Raw genomic sequence first — 13,869 nt, forward strand, 5'->3', positions numbered from 1 at the left:
CAGCATTTTATATTTTGCTTGGACACTTTGCAGCCTCTGGACCCTGTATTGAGTTAAGCAATTTCACATGATTCTTATTGTTTTCATTTTGTCAGACACATGTACATCATCTCCTAACCATCATCTTCCTTTACCTGTCCCATGACCATCTCGTTTTTGCTTTGCACCAACATCCCTAATTGTCATTTGATCTGTCTCCCCCTGCCCTATTTCAGATCACTTCCATTCTGCTTCCTCTGTTTGCCATTCCATCTGTTACTCCTACCGGGTCTGTTGGAATGTCATCATCCTGAAACATGAAATATCTTTGTCTCTGTGCAGCTACTTCCCGACCTGCTGAGTGTTTCTTGTTTGTACTGTCTTGGAAATACGCTGCTTGCATGAGAAGGCTTGAGTAGAGCATAGGCATTGGCATCGGCCACTTGAGGTAAATGACTTATTTGCTGCACATTAAATTGCACTAGAATGAAAATGCCTTAGCGCAATCAACTTATATTCAAAGTCTTCATATTAACTTCTTACATCATGTTTCTGGTAGAAAAGTTGAATTGTGAGTGAATATGGATGATTTAATACTGGTGGGAGGCTTGAGGTTCATATTGGAATGGCCAGAAATCTAATCATAAATTGAGTGTTTCAATCTGAATGGGAAGAGCTTGAATTTTTAAAAAGAAGCTTTGTTTCTTTTTTGAAAGCTTTTGCCATTGTGGTCCTGATTCAACCAACATAATTGTCTAGCCATTACCATCATGCTTGTGTAGGATTGTATTCTGTCTCTTTCTCAGGCTTTTGCTGTGGCTGTGTGTCTCCCTCTGTGTCTATCTCTTCCTACCTCCAGTCTTCCAGGGGTTGATACTTGAACTCCAGCACAATGCCAAGAGCAAAACCCTAGAGAAAATTGATAGGCTTATTAGAATAAAATTGTTTTTGTTTTATTTTAAACCTACTTTAAAATGGTGGATGGCAAGGTGCCTCTCAACACCAGGAACCTGGGTTCAGTTCTACCCTCTGGCAACTGTTTGTGGAGTTTGCACATTCTCCATGTGTCTGCGTGGGTTTCCTCCCACAGTCCAAAGATGTACAGGTTTGGTGGATTTGCCATGCTAAATAACCCAGAGTGTCTAGGTGGGTTAGCTATGGGGATATATAGGGTTACAGGGATAGAATAAGGGGTAGGGCCTAGGTAGGGTGCTCTTTGGAGGGTTGGTGTGGACTCAATGGGCTGAATGGCCTGCTTTCGCACTGGGAGTTCTGAGCTGAGCTTTTGATTGTGGTGGTGGGAATGTTTTGTGTAGTCAAGGTAAGCAACTGGGTAACCATTGATTGGAGTGGGAAGATAGTGATGGTGGCGAGATTTGAGACTGAAAATTTTCTGGTGAAGCCTTCAGGGTTGGCAATCCTGCTCAGAGGGAGCCTTCAAAAACTTTGTCTTAGAGTTGATGCCTTCACTCCACAAAAGGAGTCCTGCCCATACCCTTGGCTGCTTGGACGGCTAAAGGACAGTTGTCCATTGTAGAGAAAGAGGGAGATTTCCCGGAAATGTATCTAGAGCTGTAAAATGCTGACTTTGCACAATTGCTCAGTGAGTATGCAGAAGATGAAAGGTGGTCTTGTGTATCAGGTGAGAGATTCTTCCTTCACCAACTCTTCCTGCCTCTATATCAGTAGTATTGAGGTTGTCACGGTATCAATAAGCGTTGGGGGAGGGACGTCTGGACCAGTTGCTGACTCTAGTTGCCATTGGTCACCATAAACCTGGTGACTTGCGAAGCTGACTAAGCCATGTATTTGTATTTATTGTTTTAAAAAGCACAACAGTGGTCACGCATTGCTCTATCCCTAGTTGAGGGTTTTTTCTTTGCTCAGCCTTTAACAGCTTGCTTGAATGAAATGTCATGTGTTTAAGAAAACATATATTGTGTATGTGGAACCAGTGTTCTGGCGCTGCCATTACTGTGTAATTAAATTCTAAATGCATCTATTATATAAACCATAATTACAGAAAGCATTTTATTTCAGGGATGTTGCAAAATAGAATCAAAATGGCTAAATACTGTGGAGACTGGAAACAAAGTGCTGAAGGAACTCAACCCCTCTGGCAGCATCTATGGAGAGGAACAAAGTGAAAGCTTAGAGCCCAGGATGACACCTTTGTAACACTTCAGTTCTGAAGAAGGGTCATACTGAACTTGAAACAGCTCCCCTTCTTTCCACAGATGCTGCCAGACCAGCAGAATTTCTTCACTGTTTGTTACAATCAACATGGTTCTCTGAATAACTAAAAAGAGTCAATGTTAAGAGCTAACGGATGCTGAAAGAGTGTTAATTTTCCAATTTGTATAGATTAGTGATGAGAATGGGTTTCAAATATACTCTTCTCTCAGGTGTCCTGATTGATTCATTGGTTTAGCTGCATCTCGGTCACATAACTTGAGCTCGGGCAGTGATTGTGTGTTTTAGACAGAAGCCTACCATCCTCGAGAGGCAGGATGGTGCACGTATAGCTACTGATTCAGTTGATATGAACTAAGGAGCTACAGCTGGCCTCTGTATCCCTTGGGTGAAGAAAGGAAAGAATCAAACAGGTTGCCACGACACTCTCCCTTGCCAGTGAACCCCACCAGAAAGTACACGTGGATATCGCGTGAGAATGGTATCAGTTACATGCACTGCTCTCCAGAGTTTAAAAAATTATATTGTGGAAACGTAGAAGTTTCAGAAGGGGCTTGACAAGGTAACTGATCAGTGATTATTCCAGCTGGTCAAGGAACCTAAAACACAAGGGCTCAGGATAAGGGGCTTATCATTTCAAACTCGAGAGGAGAAATTAATGTACTCAGGGTTGTAATTGTTTGGAACTCTCTATGCTGGAGGATTGGGAATGCTCCAATGTTGAAACTTTAAGTCTGGGATAGGCAGCATTTTGGTGTCTCAGGGATTCTAGGGATTTGGACAGTGGGCAGGGAAATGTAGTTGAAGCCAAAGACAATTGAGCCTGCTCCTCTATCCATTATAATGGGCTGAACAGTCAACTCCTCCATCCTGGTTTGGTTGAGTTATGGCTTTGATGGGCTCCAAAGAGAGAGAAGTCTATAAACTAGTGAACTGTCAACTCAAAGGGAGCAAGCTCAGAAGAAGAGATTAAGGAGTTGTAAGTTAGTATATTTGTGTATCAGGGTTATCGGTTTAAGCTGAACTTCACAGGAAAGTTCAAGTTGAACATGGCCTTTCACAACAGATGTCTGGTTCGAAATGTTCTCTCCAGGTTCTTGTTACTGTTTGATTGAGAGGCAGATGGAGAGTTTGCCAGTTCATGTGGCATTTTGGCTAGAGCATGTCACTAGGTGAAGTGGTTACTGAAACATTTCACCTCTGCTTTCTGGGTTCAAATCTGCACCCTTCTCACTCGCCCAGATATATTAATTCAGCTCTTGAGTGGGTGTGTGTCACAAACATAGGCTGCCAGCGGAGTAAACAGTGAGTTAATACTGAGGCAGAATGCGACTAGACGTGAGCTTCCTCTTCATCACATTAACTTGCAAGCTTTTACTCCTGGACTTAAGAAAACATTCCATTTCAGACACCCAATTGCCAGCACTTGTGTGATTGAGCTTAAAAACACAACAAGGGATAAAGTTTGTAACAGTATCCAAATACTGTGTTCCAATTTGACAGTGGGAGATTGGAGTGGCTGGCAAGGTTTTGTTAACTCTCGCTGGCTGTGGTAGTTTGGAAGAGGCCCTACTCTTCCTGATGTGGAGCATTTGATGATGGGAGGGGTCCCTGAGGGAGAGGGTAGCTACTTTTATTAAAACCATATCTGGGCTTTTAAACAGTTGGATCTAGTGCATGATGTGTATATTTTAAACCCTGTTATCTCTGAAACATTATCTGTATAAAATGTACATTCTTGCTGTTATTAAATGTGTAAAGTTTTAAAAGTCTATTTTTGATTCTGTTTGTTCTTTGTAGGACAATAAATGATTTTAAAACCTCAATTTGTAGATTTTTTTGCATATGCCTTACAACATAATACATATTCATTTTTTTCATTCATTGGATTGCTGAGTGGGTTGATTATTATTGCCCTTGAGAAGACACTGGTGACCCACCACCTCGAACTGCTGCAGCCTTAGTACTGCATGCATTACCCATGGTACTGCTAGAGAACATGATATTCCAAGATTTTTGACACTGTATCAATGGAGGAATACTGTAATTGCTTGTCAGCTTGGAGTTGGTGTTCTCTACATCATCTGACCTCTGTCTCTTGACTTAAGAGGGTGTGTGTTTGGAAGATGCTATCAGAGGAACCTTTTGAGAGCTACATTCACTTGGAGCTAATGAAATGTGAGGCTGGATGAACACAGCAGGCCCAGCAGCATCTCAGGAGCACAAAAGCTGATGTTTCGGGCCTAGACCCTTCATCAGCCCTCCTCTGATGAAGGGTCTAGGCCCGAAACGTCAGCTTTTGTGCTCCTGAGATGTTGCTGGGCCTGCTGTGTTCATCCAGCCTCACATTTCATTATCTTGGATTCTCCAGCATCTGCAGTTCCCATGATCACCTTCACTTGGAGCTGTTCTGGTGTCTGTGGGTGGTGCTTGTGAATTGAAGCACCTTATCACTGATGTATCTGTGTCACTGTGTTTGCAGTCATTTATTGGGGCATGCTTTGAGCAGAGTTGCTCCCTTTTTATTCCCTGCCGAAGATTCCGCTGCGTAATGTTGGAATGACCAACAATGATCATGGCAAGTGAAATATCCAATCTCCCACCTCACCAATCTGGAAGGGGCACCCCCTTTTTTGTAATCCTGATAACCAAGCACAGAATGGTTAATTGTGTCATGTTTACTGCAGACTCCATTTTGTAGAAGTGCCAAATGCCTCTGAGCTTTCTGCAGAAACTTCACTGTACAGGCAGATTAATCTGCAGCTGCCCTTTTGTTTTAAATCTAGCACCTGCTGTATTGCTCTGCCTTCGGTTAGTATAATCCTGACCCCTTCAAAGGCTTTGCAGCTCATCCTTCAATGACAGTAGGAAGGGCAGTGGTGAACCACCTCCTTGTCAGCAGAGTGTCTGGGTAGACCATTTAGGAGGGCAGTTAAGACTGTACTGCATTAGTGTGGGCCTAGAGTCCCATGTAGATCAGACCGAGTAGTGAGGGCGGATTGCCTTCCTGAAAGGGAAGGAAGTTAAAGCACTAGGAGTGAACCAGGTAGGTTTTTAACAACAGTCAGTAATTGTTTCATGGTCTATAATCCAGATTTTTCATCTGCATTTAATGCTTTAAATACCATGCTGGGATTCCGTCCAAGTTCCCATGGACCTCTGGATTAGCACTGTGCCTCAGTCTTCCCTATTTTGAGGGTAGTTAAGCATTGACTACATTGCAGTGGGTCTGGAATCACATGGAGGACAGACTGGGCATATTGCAAATGTCTTCCCTCAGAGTTAATGAACTAGACGTTTTTATTTGATACAATAGAGTATCAGTTCAGCCTGTGGATTTCTAGTCCAATACTAACATGCCTCCTTCCTTTCCTTTGTTTAAAAAGCTGTGTTTTACTGTTTAGGGTGGAGTGGATTGGAAAGATGCAGCTTGAATCAGTAAGTACATCGTCTGCCTTTGTTGACTTGGAACTTTGTTCTGTTGCATTGAGATTCACAATGCACCTTTTGCAAGTATTAGCAAATAATGCTGCACCTCATAATGAGAGCGCGACACCCTTCTTCCTCCAGCAACTGATTCTGGTCAAAGGGGCTGCAGCTATGAGGTTCACAAAACCAAATCCTGAGGAACAAGAAAGACCGGCGTTTGTCAGCTGCATTTGCTGCTGGCAGTGGGACAGGCAGCAAACCTCAATGAGGTTGAATTAATGCAGTTACATAACCGTACCTTTGACTCTCATTACGAGGGCCTGATTTGACTCTGACCTATTTGATTAAAGATGTCTGTTAGCTGACATTTGGCTACTTTTTAAGCAACCTTATTAAAAACAGTGAGATCTGTTTCTTGAAAGCGCTTTTATGTTGATTGCTGAAGACAAGTGGCGTGTGTTCATCGGAAGCTGGATGCACAGCACTCGAGTCTCTGATTTCCTGCTCCTGTGTGGGAGTATGCAATAGAGTAAAATTTATATAACACTCCTCGTGACCACTGGCTGTGTCAAAGTGCCTTCTAGCTATCCAAGTACTTTTTAAAAGTGTAGTTAGTGTTGTAGCAAATACTGCAGCTAATATACACCTAACAAGCAGACAAACAAAAAATGTAATAATAAACAATACAGGTCAACTTTTTTTTCTTCTATTGATCAAAACAGAAATTGCTGGAGAAGCTCAGCAGGTCTGTCAGCATCTGTGAAGAAAAGAAATCAATATGTCGTGTCCGGTGACCCTTTCTCAGAGCAGATGGTAGCTAAGAAAACGTCGATATCATAGAATCCCTGCAGTGTGGAAAGAGGCTTTTCAGCCCAACAAGTCTGCACCGCCCCTGCAAAGAGCGTTCCCACCCAGAGCCACCCCAATCTCCCACATCTAACCCACCTAACCTAAACATTCCTGGACGCTCTGGGCAATTTAACGTGACCAATCCACCTACTCTGCGCATCTTTGGATTGTGGGAGGAAACCCACGCAGACACGGGGAGAATGTGTAAACTCGGCACAAAGTCGCCCGAGGCTGGAATTGAACCTGGGTCTCCAGCGCTGTGAGGCAGCAGGGCTAACCACTGTGTCACCAAAATAGGGAGGGCGGTGGGTTAAGGAGTTAAACAATAGGAAAGAGACAGAAGAGCAGTTGGGCAGACAAATGGGTTGATAACGAACTGGCTAGGAGGGTGAGTAGTCATTAATGGAGACTATTAGTGACCAACAATAGATAGGGTGTAATGGCAAGGTCTGATAACAAGCCCAGACGTGTAGAGTAGGGGGCTAAGATTATTGAACTCAATATTGAATCCAGAGGGCCACAGAGCCGTCAAGCAAAAAACATGGTGGCGTTCTTCCTGACTCCCAGCCAGGTTGTTTTCAACTCCTTTATCTATCCAACTGCTCTTCTCTCTCTAGCGACTCTATCCTATCATTTACTCCCTTCCCTATTTTCTGTATATAAACCTACATTTTCCCAGCTACCATCAGTTCTGAGGAAGGGTCGCTGGACCGAAACATTAACTGATTTTTCTTTTCTTCACAGAAGCTGCCAGACCTGCTGAGCTTTTCCAGAAACTTCTGTTTTTGTCCATGATTTACAGCGTCTGCAGCTCTTTAGATTTTTCTTCTGTTGCTGTAGGTTGAGCGCATGGTGTTGGGGGTTGTATATTAGTGTGAGTAAAAGATGGATAAATAGGTCAGCACGGTTTGGCCGAAGGAATCAAATAAGCAATCATAGAATCCCTACAGTGTAGAACCAGGCCATTCAGCCCATCAAGTCCATACCAATCCTCCAAAGAACATCCCAGGTTCCTCCCATCTCTATAACCATGTATTTTCCATGGCTAGTCTACCTAGTCCAGGCATCCCTGGACACTATGGGCAATTTAGCTTGGCCAATTCACCTAACCTGCACATCTTTGAACTATGGGAGGAAACTGGAGCACCCGGCAGAAACTCTCGCAGACCTGGGAAGAACGTGCAAACTCCATGCAGATAGTTGTATGAGACTGGAATCAAACCCGGGTCCCGGGATTGAGATAGGTGAGCAAAAGAATGGCAGATGAAGCATGATGTAATGCATGTACTTTGGCAGGAAGTATAAAAAGTGGCACAGTATTTCTGTTGAGAAACAGTTGCAAGTCTGCATCATTGAAGGAGGTGGCTGTTTCACCAGGTGAATCACAGTAAATGCAGCAGTGATCGGGAAGGAAAATGTAATGTTTATTGCAAGGAATAGAAAAAGCAGAAGATTTTGCAACAGTTGTATAGGGGCATTGGCAGGGCCACATAGTCATACAGCCTGGAAACAGACTGTTCAGGTCAACCAGTCCATGCTTAACATAATCCCAAACTAAAATAGTCCCGCCGACCTTTCCTATTCATGTACTTGTAACTTTTAAATGTTGTAACTGTGCCCACATCCATCATTTCCTAAGGAAGTTTGTTCCACAAGTGAACGACCCTCTGTGTAAAAAAACAAATTGCCCCATTTTTAAAACTCTCTCCTCTCAAGTTAAAATTGTGCCCCCTAGTCTTGAACTCTGCCATCCTAGGGAAAAGACCTTTGCTACTCACCTTACCTATACCTCTCAGGATTTTATAAAACTTTATAAGGTCACTTCTGAACCTACCATACTCCTGTGAGAAAAGTCGCAACCTATCTGTATAACTCAAAACGTCCATACCTGGCGACATCCTGGTAAATCTCTTCAGAACCTTCTCCAGCTTGATAATATCGCCAGAACTGGGCACCCTGTTACGGGAACTGTTACTGAACTGCCTTTGTGGGAGTAGGTAGAACCAGGGGGACACTGTTTAAAAATAACAGGTCACCCGTTTTCAGTCAGAGATGAGACATTTCTTGCAGAAGTCATTAGTCTTTGGAATTCTCCAGAGAACAGTGAAGGCAGATTCATTGTATGGTTTTAAGTTTTCAAGCGAGTCGAGGGTAGACAGGAAGGTGGAATTGAGGCCACAAGTTGCAGGAACTCTCAATGTCTAGATTTTGTATGCCGGATAAACAGTCACCTGCGCTAGGACTCCTTGCAGGCGCTGCACAGTCTTTATTTCCTTTCTGCCTGTACATATTAAAAACCTTCAAAGCACGTTTAGGGAGTACGGAAGATTATTTGAGAAACCTGCATTGTCCCTAAAGCTGGGAAATTCTTTTCCATACGTGTTTATCCACTGCCAGCTTTATTGGATCTAGAGGTTAACTTGCAGGTAGAGTCCGTAATTAAGAAAGCGAATGTAATGTTGTCGTTTATCTCAAGAGGGTTGGAATATAAAAGCAGCGATGTGCCTCTGAGGCTTTATAAAGCTCTAGTTAGGCCCCATTTAGAATACTGTGTCCAATTTTGGGCCCCACACCTCAGGAAGGACATACTAGCCCTGGAGCGTGCCCAGCGGAGATTCACACGGATGATCCCTGGAGTGGTAGGTTTAGCGTATGATGAACGGCTAAGGATCCTGGGATTGTACTCATTAGAGTTTAGAAGGTTGAGGGGCTATCTAATAGAAACTTACAAGATAATGTATGGTTTAGAAGGGGTGGACGCTAGGAAGTAGTTTCCGTTAGGCAGGGAGACTAGGACCCATGGACACAGCCTTAAAATTAGAGGGGGTAAATTTGAAACTGAAATGAGACGACATTTCTTCAGCCAGAGAGTGGTGGGCTTGTGGAATTCGTTGCCGCAGAGTGCACTGGAGGCCGGGACGTTGGATGCCTTCAAGGCAGAGATCGACAAATTCTTGATCTCAAAAGGAATCGAGGGCTACGGGGAGAGTTCAGGGAAGCGGTGTTGAAATGCCCATCAGCCATGATTTAAATGGCGGAGTGGACTTGATGGGCCGAATGGCCTTACTTCCACTCCTATGTCTTATGGTCTTAGGGTCTTTAAGTTTTGCAAGGATGTACCCACAAGCTATCCTTCATCGTTGTCATCATCTCTGCCTCTCTGTGTGTGTGTGTGTGTGTGTGTGTGTGTTAGAGTGTTAGAGAAGAATATTGACACTGGTTCTGAACAGATTGTAAACCCTCAGATCTCCCATTCCACCAGAATACCTCTTGCTGCTTTTGCTGATAGAATTCCAACCCACAAGGAAATCATCCTTTCTGGAGAGGAGAAAGTAAACTGGTTCGAGATATAAACAGAAGATCTCAAACCAGGACTCAACCAACATTGCAGTTCCGGCTATCTCTGAAGATGCTGGAGAATCTGAGACAACAAGGTGTAGAGGTGGATGAAAACAGTAGGCCAAGCTGCATCAGAGGAGCAGGAAGGTTGACATTTCGGGCCTAGACCCTTCCTCAGAAAATCATTTTCTGAAGAAGGGCCTAGACCAGAAACATCAGCCTTCCAGCTCTACACCTTGTTACCTCAACAACATTTTCTCGTTTCCATCTCCAGTGGTGATAGCCCTCCATCTGCTGGCTGATTCAGGAGTTGCAACTAAAACCCGATCTGTCCAATGTGGCTGAAAGCTCGTAGAATCCCTATAGTGTAGATGCAGGCCATTCAGCCTGCATCCCATCCTATCCCTATGTTTACTATAGTTAACCCACGCAGCCTGCACAGCCCCAAACTCTATAGAGGAAATTTAGCATAGCTAATCCACCTAAGCTGTGCATCTTTGGACTCAGGGAGGAAGCTAGAGCACCCGGAGGAAACCCGCTAAGAAAATGTGCAAACTCCACACAGACAGTGACCCAAGGCTGGAATTGAACCCAGGTCCCTGGTACTGTGAGGCAGCATGCTAACCACTGTGCCCCTACGTTGCTGTCAGTTTTTGTTTGAAAGAACTTAGAAAGTCATCGATACAAACAAGTTCAGTGGGATTTTCTTTAAAGAAGAGAAATGTTAAATTTTAAAGAAATATGCTACTCTTTCTCATCCCCAGGTCCTGCATATGAATGCTGACAAAATCCTATTATACCTCATCGTCACCTCTTTCAACTCCTTCACTGTTTGCCTCTTCCCCTTCTGAGTGAGTAGAGATTTCCTTACACAAACACTGAAGACTGAAGACACTGTCTTCAATCCCCTCCAGAAACTCCACTCCCTTACCAATGACTCGAGGCTCCTTCTCCTTATCCATAGCCTCAACATCCTGTCTGAAGCTGAACCTCAACAGCTGTACTCTGGCCCTCACTAAGTTTGACACCTATCTCTGTAATGTCTTCCCACTGCCTCTGTTTTCCTGCTGAAAAGCCTAAAGCTAACCTCAGCTGAACATCTCAGGGGCTGACTCCTGTCATCCAGCCTCCATAAACCTCAACTCATCCAAAAGCTTACATACACAGATACATATATAGATACATACATAGAACATTACAGCACAGTACAGGCCCTTCGGCCCTCGATGTTGTGCCAACCTGTCATACCAATCTCAAGCCCATCTAACCTACACTATTCCATGTACGTCCATATGCTTGTCCAATGACGACTTAAATGTACCTAAAGTTGTCGAATCTACTACCGTTGCAGGCAAAGCGTTCCATTCCCTTACTACTCTCTGAGTAAAGAAACTACCTCTGACATCTGTCCTATATCTTTCACCCCTCAATTTAAAGCTGTGCCCCCTCATGCTCGCCGTCACCATCCTAGGAAAAAGGCTCTCCGTATCCACCCTATCTGACCCTCTGATTATTTTATATGTTTCAATTAAGTCACCTCTCAACCTTCTTCTCTCTAATGAAAACAGCCTCAAGTCCCTCAGCCTTTCCTCGTAAGACCTTCCCTCCATACCAGGCAACATCCTAGTAAATCTCCTCTGCACCCTTTCCAAAGCTTCCACATCCTTCTTATAATGCGGTGACCAGAACTGTACACAATACTCCAAGTGCGGTCGCACCAGAGTTTTGTACAGCTTCACCGTAACCTCTTGGTTCTGGAACTCGATCCCTCTATTAATAAAAGCTAAAATACTGTATGCCTTCTTAACAACCCTGTCAACCTGGGTGGCAACTTTCAAGGATCTGTGTACATGGACACCGAGATCTCTCTGCTCATCTATACTACTAAGAATCTTACCATGAGCCCTGTACTTTGCCTTCCGGTCACTCCTACCAAAGTGCATCACCTCACGCATGTCTGCATTAAACTCCATTTGCCATCTCTCAGCCCAGCTCTGCAGCTTATCTATGTCTCTCTGCAACCTACAGCATCCTTCGTCACTATCCACAACTCCACTGATCTTAGCGTCGTCTGCAAATTTACTAACCCATCCTTCTACGCCCTCATCCAGGTCATTTATAAAAATGACAAACAGCAGTGGACCCAACACCGACCCTTGCAGTACACCACTAGTAACTGCTCTCCAGGATGAACATTTCCCATCAACTACCACCCTCTATCTTCTTTCAGCATGCCAATTTCCGATCCAAACTGCTATATCTCCCACAATTCCATTCCTCTGCATTTTGTACAATAGCCTCCTGTGGGGAACCTTATCGAGCGCCTTGCTGAAATCCATATACACCACACCAACCGGTTTACTGTCATCTACCTGTTTGGTCACCTTCTCAAAGAACTCAGGAAGGTTTGTGAGGCACGACCTTCCCTTCACAAAACCGTGCTGATTAAAAGAGGGACCAGCAGGAGGTTGCTGTACACATTGGAGCTAACAACATAGGAAGAGACAAGGATGAGATTCTGACAAGAGAATTTAGCAAATTAGGCAGGAATTTAAAAAGTAGATCCTCGAGGGTAGCAATATCTGGGTTACTCCCAGTGCCACGAGCTAGTGAGGGTAGGAATAGGAGGGTAGAGCAGGTGAATGTGTGGCTGAGGAGCTGGTGCAGGGGAGAAGGATTCATGCTTTTGGATCACTGGGATCTCTTCTCGGGTGCAAGTGACCTGTATAAGAGGGGCAGGTTGCACCTGAATTGGAAGGGGATTAATATACCGGGGGAGGGGAGATTTGCTAGAGATACTCGGGAGGATTTAAAGTGGGGGGAGGTTGGTGTTGGGACCCAGTGAGAATAGGGATCAGCCTGATCTTGGTACATTTGGGAAAAGGAGTAAGTCAGGGCAGGCAGGAACAAAGTAGAGAATGAGTAAGGATCGATAAATTAAACTGCAATTATTTCAAAGCAAGAGGCCTAACAGGTAAGGCACATGACCCCAGGACATGGTAGGGAACATGGGACTGGGATATGACAGCAATTAGAGAGATGTGGCTCAGGAAGGGATAGGACTAGCAGTATAATGTTACGGGGTATTGCTACTATAGGAAGGATTGAAAGAGGGGCGAGAGAAGAAAGGGAGTGGCATTTTTCATGACGGATAACATTATGGTTGTATATAGGGAGCACATTTCTGGGAATACATCCAGTGTATTTGGGTAGAACTGAGGAATAAGAAAGGGATGATCGCCTTATTGTGATTGTACTATAGATCCTCTAATAGTCAGCAGGAAATTGAGAAACAAATTTAAGGAGATCTCAGTGATCTGTAATGATATTAGGGGGATATTATGGTCGGGGATTTAAATTTTCCAAACATAGACTGGGAATGCCACAGTGTTAAGGGCTTGGACAGAGAGGAATTTATTAAGAGTGTGCAAGAAAAGTTCCTGATTCAGTATGTGGATGTACCGACCAGGAGAAGGTGCAACACTTGACCCACTCTTGGGAAATGAGGCAGGGCAGGAGACTGAGGTGTCAGTGTGGGAGCACTTAGAATTACAGTCACCAGCCCCCACCAGTTTTAAAATAGTGATGGAAAAGAATAGATCGGATCCAAAAGTTAAAGTTCTGAACTCGAGGAAGGCCAATTTTGACGGTATTAGGCAAGAACTTTCAAAAGTTGATTGCAGGCAGACGTCACAGGTAAAGGAACGGCTGGAAAATGGGCAACGTTCAAAAACGGGATAACGAGAATCCAGAGACAGTCTGATCCTGTTAGAGGGAAGGGCAAGGCCGGTAGGTGGAGGGAATGCTGGATTAGGAGTGAAATTCAGGCTTTGATCAAGAAGAAAGAGGAAGCATAAGACAGGTATAGACAGCAGAGATTGAATGAATCCCCAGAGGAGTAGAACGGCAGTAGGAGTACATACTTCAGAGGGAAATAAGGAGGGCAAGAAGGGGACGTGAAATAGATTTGGTAAGTAGGGTCAAGGAGAATCCAAAGGGATTCTCCAAATACCTTAAGGACCAAAGGGTAACTAGGGAGAGAATTGGGCCACTTAAGGATCAGCAAAGCCCCATATGTGT

Source organism: Stegostoma tigrinum, chromosome 38 (assembly GCF_030684315.1).
Source record: "Stegostoma tigrinum isolate sSteTig4 chromosome 38, sSteTig4.hap1, whole genome shotgun sequence".
Lineage (NCBI taxonomy): Eukaryota > Metazoa > Chordata > Chondrichthyes > Orectolobiformes > Stegostomatidae > Stegostoma > Stegostoma tigrinum.